General features: G+C 37.9%; 1 protein-coding gene across 7 annotated transcripts in view; it reads left to right on the top strand.

Moving 5' to 3' along the window:
- Positions 1-17,248, top strand: part of XRCC4 (X-ray repair cross complementing 4) — a 329,942-nt gene that overhangs the window by 229,558 nt on the left and 83,136 nt on the right. The window lies entirely within an intron of this gene.

The raw sequence follows: 17,248 nt of genomic DNA on the forward strand, positions 1-17,248 counted from the left end.
AGGAGTTTCCAGAATCTACAAATACAGTAATCAATGGATTGAGTAAAAGTAAAACAATTTCTTTACTTCTGGAAGCTTTCAATATCTTAATATGCATCAGGGACCCTCAGGAAGAACATATAGTTTGTAGGACTTGCAAAGAATTCTTTGACCTAGGATCATGTTTTCACCAAACACTATGCATTAGTATGGAACATGCTTTTTAAAACAGTCTTATTATTTCAGAGTAAAAAAACAATAATGTGCATATAAAATAATCTACTTTATATGTCTGTAATAAGAAATTATATATAAAAAGGTGCCATTAGAAAAGACGTTCACCACTCTCACTACAGAGTTTACATGTTAGGTGAAAAACTTTATAAAAAATCAATAAATATAAAAAACGATTGTACGCTATGATGTATGCTACTGCTACTGCTGCTAAGTCGCTTCAGTCGTGTCCGACTCTGTGCAACCCCAGAGACGGCAGCCCACCAGGCTCCACTGTCCCTGGGATTCTCCAGGCAAGAACACTGGAGTGGGTTGCCAATTCCTTCTCCAATGCATGAAAGTGAAAAGTGAAAGTGAAGTCGCTCAGTCATGTCCAACCCTCAGTGACCCCATGGACTACAGCCTTCCAGGCTCCTCTGTCCATGGGATTTTCCAGGCAAGAGTACTGGAGTGGGGTGCCATTGCCTTTGTTTGCTAAGAAGGAAACAAAACAAGGAGTTGAGTGGGTGGTTAGGAAAGGCTTGAGGCAGTTAATATTTAAGCTTCATATAAGCGTAAGGAGTAGGCTTTTAAGAGTGAGGTATTCCCTGAAGACAGAATGGTATATGCAAAAGTTCTAAGGTGGGAAGAAACTCAGTGTGGTTGGATAACAACATATACAAGAAGTAACACACACAGACAGGCCAGATCATGCCGACCTTAGAGCTCAAAGTAAGGGAGTGTGGATTTTATTCTGTGTGCTTTGGGAAACTTATAGAGTTTTAAACAGTGGATTTTATTTGAAATACTTTGTAAGATCACTTTTTGTGCTCTATGGTAGACTGAAAGTGGACCAGAGTGGAACTCTGGAAGACCAGTTGAGAAGCTGCACTAATCCAGATGAAAGATGAAAGGGATGATGTGTTGTCAGATTTGAGACACAGTTTGATGCTTTCTAGCAGGAGATAAGAGAGAAGTTGCAAATAAGCATGACCTTGATCTCCTTTTCTCTTCTCTGTTCTTCTTTCCAGATAGCATCATCAGAAATATGTAGCATTGCCTATGCCAAAGTATAAATTATCTAAATTACAAATTTCTCTCTTGGATTGACTTTAATTTGATGTATTGTTTGGAAGAGTTCCAAAATGATTGGTAGAGACAATGTGTAATACCCCTTGGAGTCACATCTATCTCTTTGCCTGTTCCATTTATCAATTCTGACATTTTATTTCAGCACATCCTTTCACTATAAATGAACTTCATTTCCTTTCACTTTAATTATGACACTCTTTTATAGGACATGAAAATGAATATTAATTTGGTACTATGAGAAATGAGAACTCTTTTGGCAAAGATAGGCCACCGTGGCATTCTCTGCAATAGCCATCCTTATTAACACTATCATTTACACTCTGTGTGTGTGTGTGTGTGTGTGCATGCTCAGTTGTGTCTGACTCTTTGTGATCTTCTGGAATGTAGCCTACCAGGCTCCTCTGTCCATGGAATTTTCCAGGCAAGAATACTGGAATGGGTTGCTATTTCCTGCTCTGGGGAATCTTCCCGACCCAGGGATTGAACCCACATCTCTTGTGTCTCTTACATTGGCAGGTAGATGCTTTACCACTGCACCACTTGGGAAGCATGATTTACACCAGCCAAGTGTTATTCCTCCCAAATTTAAATCGTGCTTCCTACCACTTATGGCCCTTGAGTCTATGATAGAAAACAAAAGCAAAGCTAAATTAGGGAAGGACCTTGTTCATATATAATGTTTGTGCTACACAGATATATTATTCAGATTAGTTTTAGTTTTATTGTTTAAATTACATATGTTTTCATGTTAGCCAAATTTCATGTAAATAAAAATTATAGAGTTTAGTACTTGCTTCATTTGTATTTACAAATTCCCTAAAAAATCTATGTGTAGAAATATTTTACTTTGAGTTTTTTAAGACTATTTAATGAATACACTAATATGCAAGTAGTTTAAGTGTCTCTTAATAGCAGGTAACAGAAATATGCAGTGTCTTTGCTTTAGGGGATTGGCTGTGAAGAAGTACCTAACAGTGAGAATGATTAAACTTTAGACAATATTAAAGAATGAAAAAAGAGAATACTTTGAAAATACACTTAATTAAAAAATAAATCTGTACCTGTATCTCTGTAATATATGTGTGTGTGTGTGTATATATATATGTATATACATAGATGTATATAAAGGATACCATAACTCAGTTGCATTTTTTTATGTCACAAAGACATTTGCCTTGAAGATTGCCCCTTATATTCTCTCTTTTTAATGAAAAAAATTATGTGCTTTAACATTCTGTTATTCACCAAAGAATTTTAAAGTAATAGTTATACATTTAGTAGACCTAGTTTCTGTTAGTTCTCTTTGGGACTTAAATTACAAATAGGAAGATAGATATTTGTGAAGATATGTCCTTTGATGTGCTCTTCAAGTCCACATTTTTTTTCATCTGGTGTATTATCAGTTCAGTTCAGTTCAGTCGCTCAGTTGTGTCCAGCTCTTTGCGCCCCTATTGACTGTAGCGCGCCAGGCTTCCCTGTTCGTCCCAACTCCTGGAGCCTATGAAACTCATGTCCATTAGTCAGTGATGCCATCCAACCATCTCATCCTCTGTCATCCCCTTCTCTTCCCGCCTTCAATCTATCTGAATATCAGGGTCTTTTCCAGTAATTTGGTTCTTCGCATCAGGTGGCCAGAGTATTGGAGTTTCAGCTTCAGCATCACTCCTTCCAATGAACATTCAAGACTGATTTCCTTCAGAATTGACTGGTTGGATCTCCTTGTTGTCCAAGGGACTCTCAAGAGTCTTCTTCAACACCACAGTTCAAAAGCATCAATTCTTCGGCACACAGCTTTCTTTATAGTCCAGCTCTCACATGACTACTGGAAAAACCATAGCTTTGACTAGATGGACCTTTGTTGGTAAAGTAACGTCTCTGTTTTTTAATTTGCTGTCTAGGTTGGTCATAGCTTTTCTTCCAAGGAGCAAGCATCTTTTAATTTCATGGCTGCAGTCACCATCTGAGGTGATTTTGGAGGCCAAAAAAATAAAGTCTCTCACTGTTTCCCCATCCATTTGCCATGAAGTGATGGGACTGGGTGCCATGATCTTCATTTTTTGAATGTTGAGTTTTAAGCAAACTTTTTCACTCTCCTTTTTCACTTTCATCAAGAGTCTCTTTAGTTGTTTCTCACTTTCTGCCATAAGGATAGTGTCATCTGTGTATCTGAGATTATTGATATTTCTCCCATCAATCTTGATTCCAGTTTGTGCTTTATCCAGCCCTGCATTTTACATGATGTATTATAATTTCTTCCTAACATATCTCCTTCTAGTTGCCCCTTTCTCTAAAGCCATTCTCGGTCTTGCTGCCAAAATGATCTTTATAAAACATATCTAATCATGCCTTTCCTTGTTTAAATTCATTATTTTAAAATCCAAACAACCTCTCATTGTTTGTAAGATTCTCTTGTGTATACCATCGTTGCCCCATTTTGAAGTTAAGAGATTGAAGCTCAGAAAGGCTAAAGAACTTCAACAATGTCATAAAACTAGTAAGTGGCAAAGTTTAGGTTACATACCATATGAATTCAGTCCTTTGAAGTTTGTTGAAAATTTTCTTATGGTCCCATAAATGTCCTATATGTGCTAGAAAACAATATGTCTGCATTTGCATTTGTTTGGTAAAGTGTTCTTTATATGTCTGGTAGATCAGATTTGTTAATTTTCATATTAAAATCTATATCCACATCCATTTTCCTAAAAAGAGCTGCATTAAAATCCTTCACTACTATAACAACTGGACATGGAAAAACAGACTGGTTCCAAATAGGAAAAGGAGTGTATCAAGGCTGTATTTTGTCACTCTGCTTATTTAATTTATATGCAGAGTACATCATGAGAAACGCTGGGCTGGAGGAAGCACAAGCTGGAATCAAGACTGCTGGGAGAAATATCAATAACCTCAGATATGCAGATGATACCACCCTATGGCAGAAAGTGAGGAGGAACTAAAGAGCCTCTTGATGAAAGAGGAGAGTGAAAAAGTTGGCTTAAAGCTCAACATTCAGAAAACTAAGATCATGGCATCTGGTCCTATCATTTCATGGCAAGTAGATGGGGAAGCAGTGACAGACTTTATTATGGGGAGGCTCCAAAATCACTACAGATGATTGCATGGTGACTTCATGGTGACTGCAGCCATGAAATTAAAAGACGCTTACTCCTTGGAAGAAAACTTATGACGATCCTAGACAGCATATTAAAAAACAGAGACATCGCTTTGTCAACAAAGGTCCATCTAGTCAAGGCTGCAGTTTTTCCAGTCGTCATGTATGGATTTGAGAGTTGGACTATAAAGAAAGCTAAGCAGGGAGAATTGATGCTTTTGAACTGTGGTGTTGGAGAAGACTCTTGGGAGTCCTTTGACTGCAAGGAGATCAAACCAGTCAATCCTGAAGGAAATCGGTCTTGAACGTTCATTGGAAAGACTGATACTGAAGCTGAAGCTCCAATACTTTGGCCACCTGATGTGAAGATCTAACTCCTTAGAAAAGACCCTGATGCTGGGAAAGATTGAAGGCAGGAGGAGAAGGGGACGACAGAGGATGAGATAGTTGGATGGCATCACCGACCCAATTAGACATGAGTTTGAGTAAACTCTAGGAGTTGGTGATGGACAGGGAGGCCTGGCATTCCGCAGTCCATGGGATTGCAAAGAGTCGGACATGACTGAGCAACTGAACTGAGCTGAACTATAAAAAGCTTGTCTATATTTCATTGTAGTTGACAATCTGTGGCTATATTATTAGATAAAATAGTTTAATATTTCTGAAAAATGAAATTTTTTATTATCAAATCACTCTCATTATTTCTAGTAATGTTCTTCATCTCAATAAGAAATATTAATATAGCCACGGGAGGTTTCTTTTTTTTAGGATTTACCTGGTATATATATTTTTCCGTCTGTTCTACTTTCTACCTTTTTGTATCCTTACCTTTTGGAAACCTCTCTGATGAACTGCATTTAACTGCATTTTTTGCTTTTGTTTTTTATCTCATCTGATAGTTTTTGTCTTTTTACTGTTTGCGGGAAATACACTGTTTCTCTTCTTTTAGTAGCTACAATTCCAACATGTTTTCTTAACTTATGAAACTGTAAAAGTCAATCAAGTATACTTTTGCTCCCTTTAGAGAACTCAGTATTTGGAACACTTTAATTCCTTTAAACTTTAATTCCCTTAAATTCCTTTAATCCCGAAATCCCACAAAGTTAACCTTATTTTTGCATATTTGGGGACACTTTAAGTCTTTTTTTAAAGGACATTCTCATTATTAGTTTGTATATATAGCCAGTGCTCATTTAAATCATTTAAATTTATCTACAAATGTATAACTTTCACTGTTTTTTTTTTTTTTTTTTTCTACTTGGATTTACAACTTGCATTTAAAACAGCTGTCTGGGATTATTTTCAATTTATCTGAAATACATTTTTCAGAATTTCCTTTAATGATACTCTGGTGGTTGGTTTAGTCGCTAAGTCATGTCCGGCTCTTGCAACTCCATGGACTGTAGCCTGTCGGGCTCCTCTGTCCATGGGATTTTCCAGGCAAGAATACTGGAGTGGGTTGCCACTTCTTTCTCCAAGCAATGATACTCTACTAGAGGCAAACTTCTCGGTTTAGTTGGTTGGAAAATGTCCTTATATAACTTGTGCTCTTGAAAAAATTCTACTGAAGCTAGACTTTGGGTTAGTAGTTATTTTCTTTGAACACACTAAATATTTGATTTCATAGGAAACTGAACATTTCTTGACATTCCCACAATCACTCCTTGAGAGGAATCTGCCTTTTCTGACTGGCTACTTGTAAGATTACCGCTTTGTCTTTGGTATTCTAAAGTTTCACTCTTAATGCATCCAAATGTAAATTTCTTTTTGGTCATTTTGCTTGTGATTTGTGATTTCTAAGGGAAATAATTGATCACTTTCATTGGTTCTGAAAATTACTCAATCTTTATTTCTTCAGATATCTCTTCTATTTTATTCTCTCTGTCCCTTTCTTTTGATGCTCAAATCATGCTTAGGTTAGGCCATCACACTCTATTTTCTATGTCTCGTTACCTTTATTTGACTTTCCATGCTGAATTCCACATAGTTCCTTCTAGTCATGTTTTAGGTTACTAGTTCTCTCTTCATATATAAAAGGCTAATCTCTTAAGCTTGGTCACTGAATAATTTCAGATATTATATTTTTATTTCTAGAAATTGTGTGTGTTTCTCTCCAGATATGCTTTATCATTGTTTATAGTTTCCTGTTACTGTTCTTGAGTATCTTTTATTTTTGAAATGTAGTAAGCATTGTTATTTTATTGTTTTCATAATATTTGAAATCTCCACAACCGATTTCTGTTGTTTCTTCTGTTCTTATTCATAAGCCTTATTTTCTTATGAGTGAAGTAATTTTTTACTGTGTGTTACTCTTTTTTTTTTTTTTTCTTAGAAAATTACTTGTAGGAATTCTTTGAGACCTAGTGTAAAGGTGTTTTCTCTGCAAAATATTTGTCATTGCTTCTGCCACATAGGGGCACTAATGGTCTTCAACTATTTTAAATTACCTGGTTTGAGATTTTCTTGTTTGTTTATTTTTCAGTTTTAATGAGATATAATTGACAAGTGAAAGTGTAATGTATTTAGAGTGTATAGCATGATGATATTGTGAAAGGGTTACCACAGTATATAACGCATTCACCATTGAGAATTTTTAAACCACCTGCTGCTACTGCTGCTAAGTCACTTCAGTCGTGTCCAACTCTGTGTGACCCCATAGACGGCAGCCCACCAGGCTCCCCCATCCCTAGGATTCTCCAGGCAAGAACAGGAGAATGTTCCCACTGGAGTGGGTTGCCATTTCCTGCTCCAATGCAGGAAAGTGAAAAGTGAAAGTGAAGTCGCTCAGTCGTGTCCGACCCTCAGCAACCCCATGGACTGCAGCCTACCAGGCTCCTCCGTCCATGGGATTTTCCAGGCAAGAGTACTGGAGTGGGGTGCCATTGCCTTCCTAAATCACATTAATTTGAGCTGCAAATATACCCAAGCGTAGGCTTGTGGTTACTAAATGAATCTTTCATGACCTTTATGAGGGAGGGTCTCCTCTTTGGGCAAGCCCTAAGATTTGTCTCTATCCCGCTGTATCCCACAATTGTGTGAAAACTGCAGTTTAAGTTCACTAAGTTCCAGTAAATGTCTTTAGGCAAAAAAAAAAAAAAAATGTAGTCATTTTATCTCTCTACGATCCTGCCTTCCTTTAGCTTTTATTCTAATAATTTCCTTAGTACTGTATCAGTTCTCTGATGCTATTAAGTAAAAAACAAATGTATGTAAAAATGTGGGGCTTCCCTCATAGCTCAGTCGGTAAAGAATCTGCCTGCAATGCTGGAGACCCGGGTTCAATCCCTGGGTTGGGAAGAGTCCCTGGAGATGGAAATGGCAACCCACTCCAGTATTCTTGCCTGGGAAGTCCCATGGACAGAGGAGCCTGGTGGGCTACAGTCCATGGGGTTTCAAGTCTCGGACACATCTTAGTGACCAAACCACCATGTAATAATGTACACACACACACTCTCAAGCATGTTTAGTTCTTTTAAGCAAGAGATATGCAGACACCTAAGCTTTCAAATTCAGAAGCTAAAATTTAGCAAGATTTCTACTAAAGGTATAAGTAGAATAACTTAATGGGTAAAGTTAACCAGCTGGCTCTAAAGCAGCTTACTGTGACAAGTAAATGTCATCTTTAATAGAAAACAAATTATGGAAGACCTAATTCAAGGAGAAATAGCTCATAAGAGCTCTTGGGAGGGTGAAAAATAATACTACCAACAAAAAATAATGGAAGGAATAATGACAACATTTTCTTCTCAAAGGAATCTTTCCAATTCAGGGATCGAACCTGGATCTCTAGAATTGCAGGCGGATTCTTCACTGTCTGAGTCACCAGGGAAACCCCTCTCATATATAAAATGGGGATAAAAATGCTAACTGTATATAAGAAGACCGAGACACAGAGAATCACAGATAATAAGTGGGCTAACAAGGACTCAAACCTAGGTAGTAACAATCTAAAGTCCATGCTTTATCTATATTGCTGGTGTGTGTGCTCAGTCTCAGCTGACTCGTTGCCACCCCATGGACTGTAGCTGCCAGGCTCCTCTGTCCATGGCATTCTCCAGGCAAGAATACTGGAGTGGGTTGCCATTTCCTAACAGTAAGGGAAAATTAAAGTTATTTGTTAAATTTGTGTGTGGGGAAAGGTTTCAACTACATAGTGTAGGAGATATCACATACATGTTGGTTTGTTGGTTAGTTACTAAATATTCTTTTAAGAAAGCTTTGATTATAATTGTAGCAGTATTATAATAAAGTATAAGGAAAATATGTAGAATAACAGGAATAATTTACTATACTTGTAAATTATAAAAAAGACAGTTTTCTTTCATGACAAATCTTAAAAACTGGGTCAGTTAAAATAACTTCAATTGTATACTGCAATAACTTGGGAAAGTCAAGTATAATCTAGCAAAAAACCTAGCCAAAAAAAAAAAAAGCACAATAGAAAATTCAATTAGAGAGACGAAGAACACCACATTGCTTACTTATATTTAGTTAATATTATGTGGTATAAACTGCTTAAGAATGAAGGATTTGAGGTAATGATTCAAATGAGTACAATTTCAATTCAAAAAATGGTTACAAATATAATTAGGAAAAAATTTGATAATATTTGCCGATGACGCATGGCAAATCAGGAAACAACTTGAGACTATAGTAAAACTAGTTACATTGAACTCAACTACAGTCAACCCTTGATTAACTGGCATAAATGGGGTGATGAACAGATAGAAAGGAAACCACAATTACTCAGAATCATCATTGAAACAAAAGGCAATGGCACCCCACTCCAGTACTCTTGCCTGGAAAATCCCATGGATAGAGGAGCCTGGTAGGCTGCAGTCCATGGGGTCGCTTAGAGTTGGACACGACTGAGCGACTTCACTTTAACTTTTCACTTTGATGCATTGGGGAAGGAAATGGCAACCCACTCCAGTGTTCTTGCCTGGAGAATCCCAGGGATGGGGGAGCCTGGTGGGCTGCCATCTATGGGGTCGCACAGAGTCGGACACGACTGAAGCGACTTAGCAGTAGCAGCATGAAACCAATAACAATATGACACAAAATAATTTATTTAATAATACAGTAGTTTGACAGTCCACAGATATTACCCAAAAGTGTAAAAATATTACAAGTACTTTGATTTAAGGCCATCTGCCAAAAATTACTGGGCTGTTAAACAACTTCATAGTAAAGATCCTTGTATTTATGAGTCTGGGATTAAGCAGACACATGCCTCATTTCTCTTTCATTACTACCCTTAATTAGAGGTTCACCCAAAATTTTTGCTCTGCAGTGTTAGAATACAGGCATACATTGTTTTATTGAGATTCACTTATTGTACTTCTCAGGTATTTCTTTTTTTTTTTAATAAATTGAAATTTTATGGCAACAATGTGTCAAACAAATCATTTTTCAATAGCATTTTCTCCTATCATGACTCCATTTCACATTTTGGTAATTCTGGGAATATTTCAAATTTTTTCATTTTTATTATATTTATTGCAGTAATCTATGATCAGTGATCTTTGATGTTATTGTAGTAGTTGTTTTGTTATGCCATAAAACATTCCTATGTAAGACAGCAAACCTAACCAATAAATATTGTGTGCGTTCCCACTGTTCCACCAACCAGTCATTCTCTAATCTTTCTCCTTCTCCTTATGCCTCCTTGTTTCCTGAGACACAATACAATGTTGAAATTCGGCCAGTTAATAATCCTCCAATGGCCTCTAAGTGTTCAAGTGAAAGAAAGAGTCTCACATATCTCACTTGAAATCAGAAGCTAGAAATGATTAAGCTTTTTCCCTTTAAGGAAAGACATGTCAGAAGGACATGTGAGGAAGGCTTGTGAAAAACAGAGACAGGCTGATAGGTGAGCTTCCTATAACAAACAATTAGCCAGGTTGTGAATGCAAAGAGGCTAAGTTCCTGAAGGAAATTAAAATCACTACTCCAGTAAACACATGAAAGATAAGAAAGCAAAACAACATTATTGCTGATACAGAGAAGGTTTTCATGGTCTGGATAGATCAAACAAGCCACAACATTCCCTTAAGCCAAAGCTTAATCCAGTGCAAGGACCTAACTCTCTTCAGTTCTTTGAAGGCTAAGAGAGTGAGGAAAATGTGGAAGAAAAGTTGGAAGCTAACAGAGGTTGCTTTATGAGGTTGAAGGGAAAAAGCCATCTACATAACATAAACATGCAAGGTGAAACACAGATGCTGATGTAGAAATTGCAGCAAGTTATACAGTAGATCTTGCTAAGATCATTAATGAAGGTAGGTGCACTAAACAACAGATTTTCAATTGTATACAAAACAGCCATATACTGGAAGAATATGCTCCTTTGACTTTCATAGCTAGAGAGGAGAAGTCAATACCTGGCTTCAAAGCTTGAAAGGTACTCTTCAAAGGTACTCTTGTTAGGCAGAGGTTGATGTAGCTGGTAACTTTAACTTGCAACAAATGCTCATTTACCATTCTGAAAATACTGGGACCTTTGGAATTACGCTAAATCTACTCTGTGCTCTGTAAATGGGACAACAAAGCCTGGATAATGGCATATTTATTGACTGCATGGTTTACTGAATATTTTAAGCCCACTCTTAAGACCTACTGCTCAGAAAAAGATTGCTTTTAAAATATTACTGCCCATTGGCAATGCTTCTGGTCATTCAAGAAATCTGATGGAAATGTACAATGAGATTAATGTTTTCATGCCTGCTAACAAAACACCCATTCTGCGCCAGTGGATCAAGGAGACATTTTTACTTTCAAGACTCTTATTTAAGAAACACATTTCATAAGGCTATAGCTGCCATAAAGAGTGATTCCTCTGATGTATCTAGGCAAAGAAAATTGCAAACCTAGAAGGGATTCACCATTCTAGATGCCTTTAAGCACATTTATGATTTCATGGAAAGATGTCAAAATACCAACATTCATAGGAGTTGGAATTGGTTGATTCCAACTCTCATAGATGACTTTGTGGAGTTAAAAAACAGTGGAGGAGGCAACTGCAGATGTAGTGGAAACAGCAAGAGAGCTAGAATTAGAAGTGGAAAATGTGACTAAATTGTTGCAATCTTATGATAAGACTTGAATGGATGAGGAGTTGCTTATTTTGGATGAACAAAGAAAGTGTTTTCTTGAGATAGAGTCTAAGCCTGTTATGATGCTGTGAAGGTTGTTGAAATGACAACAAATAATTTAGAATAATTATATAAACTTATTTTAAAAAGCTATGTCAGGGTTTGAGAGGATTGATTCCAATATTGAAAGCAGTTCTACTCTGGATAAAATGCTACCAAACAGAATTGTATACTATAGAAAAATTATTCATAAAAGGAAGAGTCAGTTGATGTGGCAAACCTCATTGATGTCTTATTTTAAGAAATAGCCACAGCCATCCCAGACTTCAGCAACCACCACCCTGATCAGTCAGCAGCCATCAATGCTGAAGCAAGATCATCTACCAGCAAAAAGATTAAAACTCACTTGAAGTCTCAGATGATGTTTAGCAATTTTCTTTTTTTTTTAGGAATTTTTCACCTTCCCCAACTGAAGCTCTAACCTATTAGGCACTAACTCTGCATCTCCTCCTCCCCTAATCTGCCTGACAACTGCCATCCCACTTTCTGTGAATTCAGCTACGCTCAGTACCTCATGTAGGTGGAATCCTGCCGTATTTGTCCTTTTGTGATGGCTTATTTCCCTTGGGTTAGTGTCTTTGAGCTTCACCCATTGATACCATGTGTCACTAATGCTGAATGGTAGTCCGCTGTGTGTGTATGTGTTAGTCGCTCAGTCGTGCCCGACTCTTTGTGACCCCATGGACTGCAGTCCACCAGGCTCCTCTGTCCATGAGATTCTCCAGGCAAGGATACTGGAGTGGGTTGCCATTTCCTTCTCCAAGCAATTTTCTTTTTAGAAATAAACATTTTTTTTTTTTAACTTAGGTATATGCATTTTCTAGACCTAATGTTGTTGCACACTTAATAGACTATGATATAGAGTAAAGACACTTTTATATGCACTGGGAAACCAAAAGAATTTGCGTGACTCAATATTTGCTTTATTGTAGCAGTCTTGACCCCAGTCCACAATATCTTTGAGATCTGCCTGTACCCCACAGCTATGAGCTGAGGGACAGGGCCTGGTCTATCAGGCTATCTTCGACAGCTCCATATCATCTGTTCATTACTAAACAGGTTATCTTTTACTATATAGATATTTTATTCATAGTAATTTCATTTCTTCACAAATACATGCTTTATGATTATTTATTACTTTAGTTTATTTTCTATCATATAATCAAGAGTTGGGTACACTCCCAAATATATAGTCATTTAGATAATCTCTAGAGAAAATTAACCTTTGCTTCGTTGCTATAAAAATTTCACATAAACTGTTTTCACATGAATTGATACCTAGAAATTAGATTTCTTAACTTCATCTTAGTGTTATTTCATGTCCCATATGCAGTTCCCAAATTAACTTTTTTAATAATGGTCTTTATTTTTTAGAAGAATTTTAATTTAGATTTACAGAAAAATTGAGACAGCTGTACAAAGTATTCCCATGTGCAACACACTCAGCTTCCCCTATGAGTCACATGATACTTCAGTGTAATACATTTGTTTCAGGGAATACACCAATACTGATACATTATTATCAACTGATGAGATGGCTGGATGGCATCACTGACTCAATGGACGTGAGTCTGAGTGAACTCCAGGAGTTGGTGATGGACAGGGTGGCCTGGCGTGCTGTGATTCATGGGGTTGCAAAGAGTCGGACACGACTGAGCAACTGAACTGAACTGAAGTGTTTACTCAGCATTCTTCAGTTCTACCTAATATAAATTAATTTAACATGCTCCTTATTAGTGTTCTTGAGGGGAAGGGAGGTAAAAAGTGTCCTGTTGTAAAGTCAGTTTGGAAAGTGCTAAGTTAAACAAAGTAAGAAAGCATATTTCTTGCCTGAAAACCTCAGACTCCTTAAGATACATAATGTAAATTTCAAAATGGAATTAAGAGTATGTTGTGTCACCCAAAATGATTTGGTAACAGAACTCTTTGAGATAGGACATTTTGAAGGACTCATATTCTGAAAATCACTCTCTGGAAAATTGTCCTATACCATATCATGGCATGCCACATCAACTTAGACTAGGTTGATATATAAATCTGAAAACATTTAAAACTCACTTTTGTTAGAATTATCTGTGGAAATGGAGCTAAAAAATTGATAATACTAGTTAGTTCCTAGAGGTAATTATTGGCTGAAGGGGTAAGATCTATTTTTTGTGTATCATTGTGTACCTTTAAATTTTGTACCAAGTATATATTACCTATTCAAAAATTAACAAAATACTAGAGTGAATTACTCTGTAATTCAGTCTATCCTGGAAAAAAAGGTTTACTCTGTAAATATGGCTTTTGTTACCATAATTTGTTATGATACATGTCTACAGCAACAAAAAATTGTTGCTAACTATATACACATATAACCTGCTCTCAAGTATAGGATAGTGAATTAAGATAAAGCAATCAGTGTAAGAATATTTTAGAAAATAAGCAATACAAAATGTTCTTAGATAAGGTCATAAAAGAAATAGAAAATCGCACTCATAAGACATGCATATCTATAATTTGATTAAATGAGTAAGTGCACTAGAGTGGTGGCTGCACGGTGCTGGAATGACTTCGAGGAGGTACCCCACATCCAAGGGCAAAGGAGAAGCCCCAGAAAGACAGTAGGAGGGTTCCCCTACTGTCTTTCACATTAAGAATCAAACACCATACCTGCCAGAGACACTCAGAGGGCTCAAACATACCTGTGCGCACCAGGACCCAGAGACCCCACAGAGACTGAGACAGAACTGTGTTTGAGTGTCTCCTGCAGAGGTGCAGGTCAGCAGTGGACAGGGGCAGGGGATCTGGGTGCAGTAGACCTGGGTATAGCACAAGCCCTCTTGGAAGAGGTCACCATTTACCTCACCATAGAACCACCAGAACTTACACAGGACTGGGAAACAGACTCTTGGAGGGCACAAACAAAACCTGTGTGAACGAGGACCCAGGGGAATGGAGCCGTGACCCCACAGGAGACTGACATAGACTTGTCTGTGGGTATCCAGGAGTCTCTGGCAGAGGCGTGGGTTGGTGGTGGGCTGCTGCACAGTTGAGAGCACTGAGTGAAGAATGCATACATGGGACCTTTGAAGGAAGTCGCCATTATCTTCATTGTCTCCACCATGGGTTGGCCTCAGGTCAAACAACAGGGAGGGAACACAGCCCCGCCCATCAAAGGAAAATTGGATTAAAGATTTACTGAGCATGGCCCCACCCATCAAAACAAAATCCAGTCCTCCTTCCCCCCCACTCACCACCACCAGTCAGTCTGTCCTATAAGGAAGCTTCTATAAGGTCTCTTATATTTCTCCAGACAAATGAAAACAGTCATTGAAAACTAAGCAAACTGATCACATGGACCACAGCCTTGTCTAATTCAATGAAACTATGAGCCATGACGTGTAGGGCCACCCAAGAGAGACAGGTCACTGTGGAGACTTGTGACAGAGCGTGGTCCACTGGAGAAGGAAATGGCAAACCGCTTCAGTATTCTTGCCTTGAGAACACCATGAAAAATATAAAAAGGTAAAAAGATAAGATACTGAAAGATGAACTTGCCATCTTTAGTAGGTTGGTAGTTGCCCGATATGCTACTGGAGATCAGTGGAGAAATAACACCAGAAGAATGAAGAGACGGAGCCAAAGCAAAACCAACACCAAGTGGTGGATGTAACTGGTGATGAAACTAAAGTTCGATGCTGTAAAGAGCAATAATGCATAGGAACCTGGAATGTTAGATCCATGAATCAAGGCAAATTGAAAGTGGTCAAACAGGAGGTGGCAAGAGTGAACACTGACATTTTAGGAATCAGCGAACTCAAAAGGACTGGAATGGGGGACTTTAACTCAGATGACCATTATATCTACTACTGTGGGCAAGAATGCCTTAGAAGAAATGGAGTAACCATCATAGTCAACAAATGAGTCTGAAATGCAGTACTTGGATGCAATCTCAAAAATGGTAGAATGATCTCTGTTCATTTCCAAGGCAAACCATTCAGTATCACAGTAACCCAAGTCTATGCTCTGACAAGTAATGCTGAAGAAGTTGAAGTTGAATGGTTCTATGAAGACCTATAAGACCTTCTACAACTAACAACCCAAAAAGGTAACCTTTTCATTATAGGGGACTGGAATGCAAAAGTAGGAAGTCAAGGAACACTTGGAGTTACAGGCAAATTTGGCCTTGGAGTACAGAATGAAGCAGGGCAAAGGCTAATAGAGTTCTGCCAAGAGAACGCACCGGTCATAGCAAACATCCTCTTCCAACAACACAAGAGAAGACTCAACACCTGGACATCACCAGATGGTCAACCCCGAAATCAGATTGATTATATTCTTTGAGGCCAAAGATGGAGAAGCTCTATACAGTCGGCAAAAACAAGACCAGAAGTGGACTGTGGCTCAGATCATGGACTCTTTATTGCCAAATTCAGACTTAAATTGAAGAAAGTAGGGAAAACCACTAGACCATTCAGGTATGACCTAAACCAAATCCCTTACAGTTATACAGTGGAGGTGACAAATAAATTCAAGGGATTAGATCTGATAGAGTGCCTGGAGAACTATGGACACAGGTTCATGACTTGCTACAGGAGGCAGTGATCAAGACCATCCCCAAGAAAAAGACACGAAAAAATGCAAAATGGTTGTCTGAGGAGGTCTTACAAATAGCTGAAAAAAGAAGAGAAGCAACAGGCAAAGGAAAAAAGGAAACATATACCCATTTGAATGCAGAATTCCAAAGAATAGCAAGGAGACATAAGAAAGCCCTCCTCAGTGATCAATGCAAAGAAATAGAGAAAAACAACAGAATGGGAAAGACTAGAGATCTCTTCAAGAAATTTAGAGATACCAAGGGAACATTTCATGCAAAGATGGGCACAAATAAAGGACAGAAATGGTGTGGACCTAAGAGAAGTAGATAAGAAGAGGTGGCAAGAATACACAGAAGAAATATACAAAAAGATCTTCATGACCAAGATAATCATGATGGTGTGATCAGTCACCTAGAGCCAGACATCCTGGATTGTGAAGTCAAGTGGGCCTTAGGAAGCATCACTACAAACAAAGCTAGTGGAGGTGATGGAATTCCAGTTGAGCTATTTTAAATCCTAAAAGTTGATGCTGTGAAAGTGTTGCACTCAATATGCCAGCAAATTTGGAAAACTCAGCAGTGGCCACAAACTGGTAAGGTTTGTGGAAAAGATTCATTCTAATCCCTAAGAAAGGCAATGCCAAACAATGTTCAAACTACCTCACAGTTGCACTCATCTCACACACTAGCAAAGTAGTGCTCAAAAGTCTTCAAACCAGATTTCAACAGTACATGAACCGTGAACTTCCAGATGTTCAAGCTGGATTTAGAAAAGGCAGAGGAACCATAGATCAAATTGCCAACATCCATTGGATCATGGAAAAAGCAAGAGAGTTCCAGAAAAACATCTGCTTTATTGACTGTGCCAAAGCCTTTGACTGTGTGGATCACAACAAACTGTGGAAAATTCTTAAAGAGATGGGAATACCAGACCACCTTACCTGCCTCTTGAGAAATCTGTATGCAGGTCAGGAAGCAATAGAACTGGACATGGAACAACAGACTGGTTCCAAATCGGGAAAGGAGTACATCAAGGCTGTATATTGTCACCCTGCTTGTATAACTTATATGCATTAGAAATGCTCAGAATCAAGATTTCCAGGAGAAATATCAATAACCTTA

Source organism: Bos grunniens, chromosome 7 (genome assembly GCF_055505025.1).
Source record: "Bos grunniens cultivar Pamir isolate PY7600 chromosome 7, Bosgru_T2T1.0, whole genome shotgun sequence".
Lineage (NCBI taxonomy): Eukaryota > Metazoa > Chordata > Mammalia > Artiodactyla > Bovidae > Bos > Bos grunniens.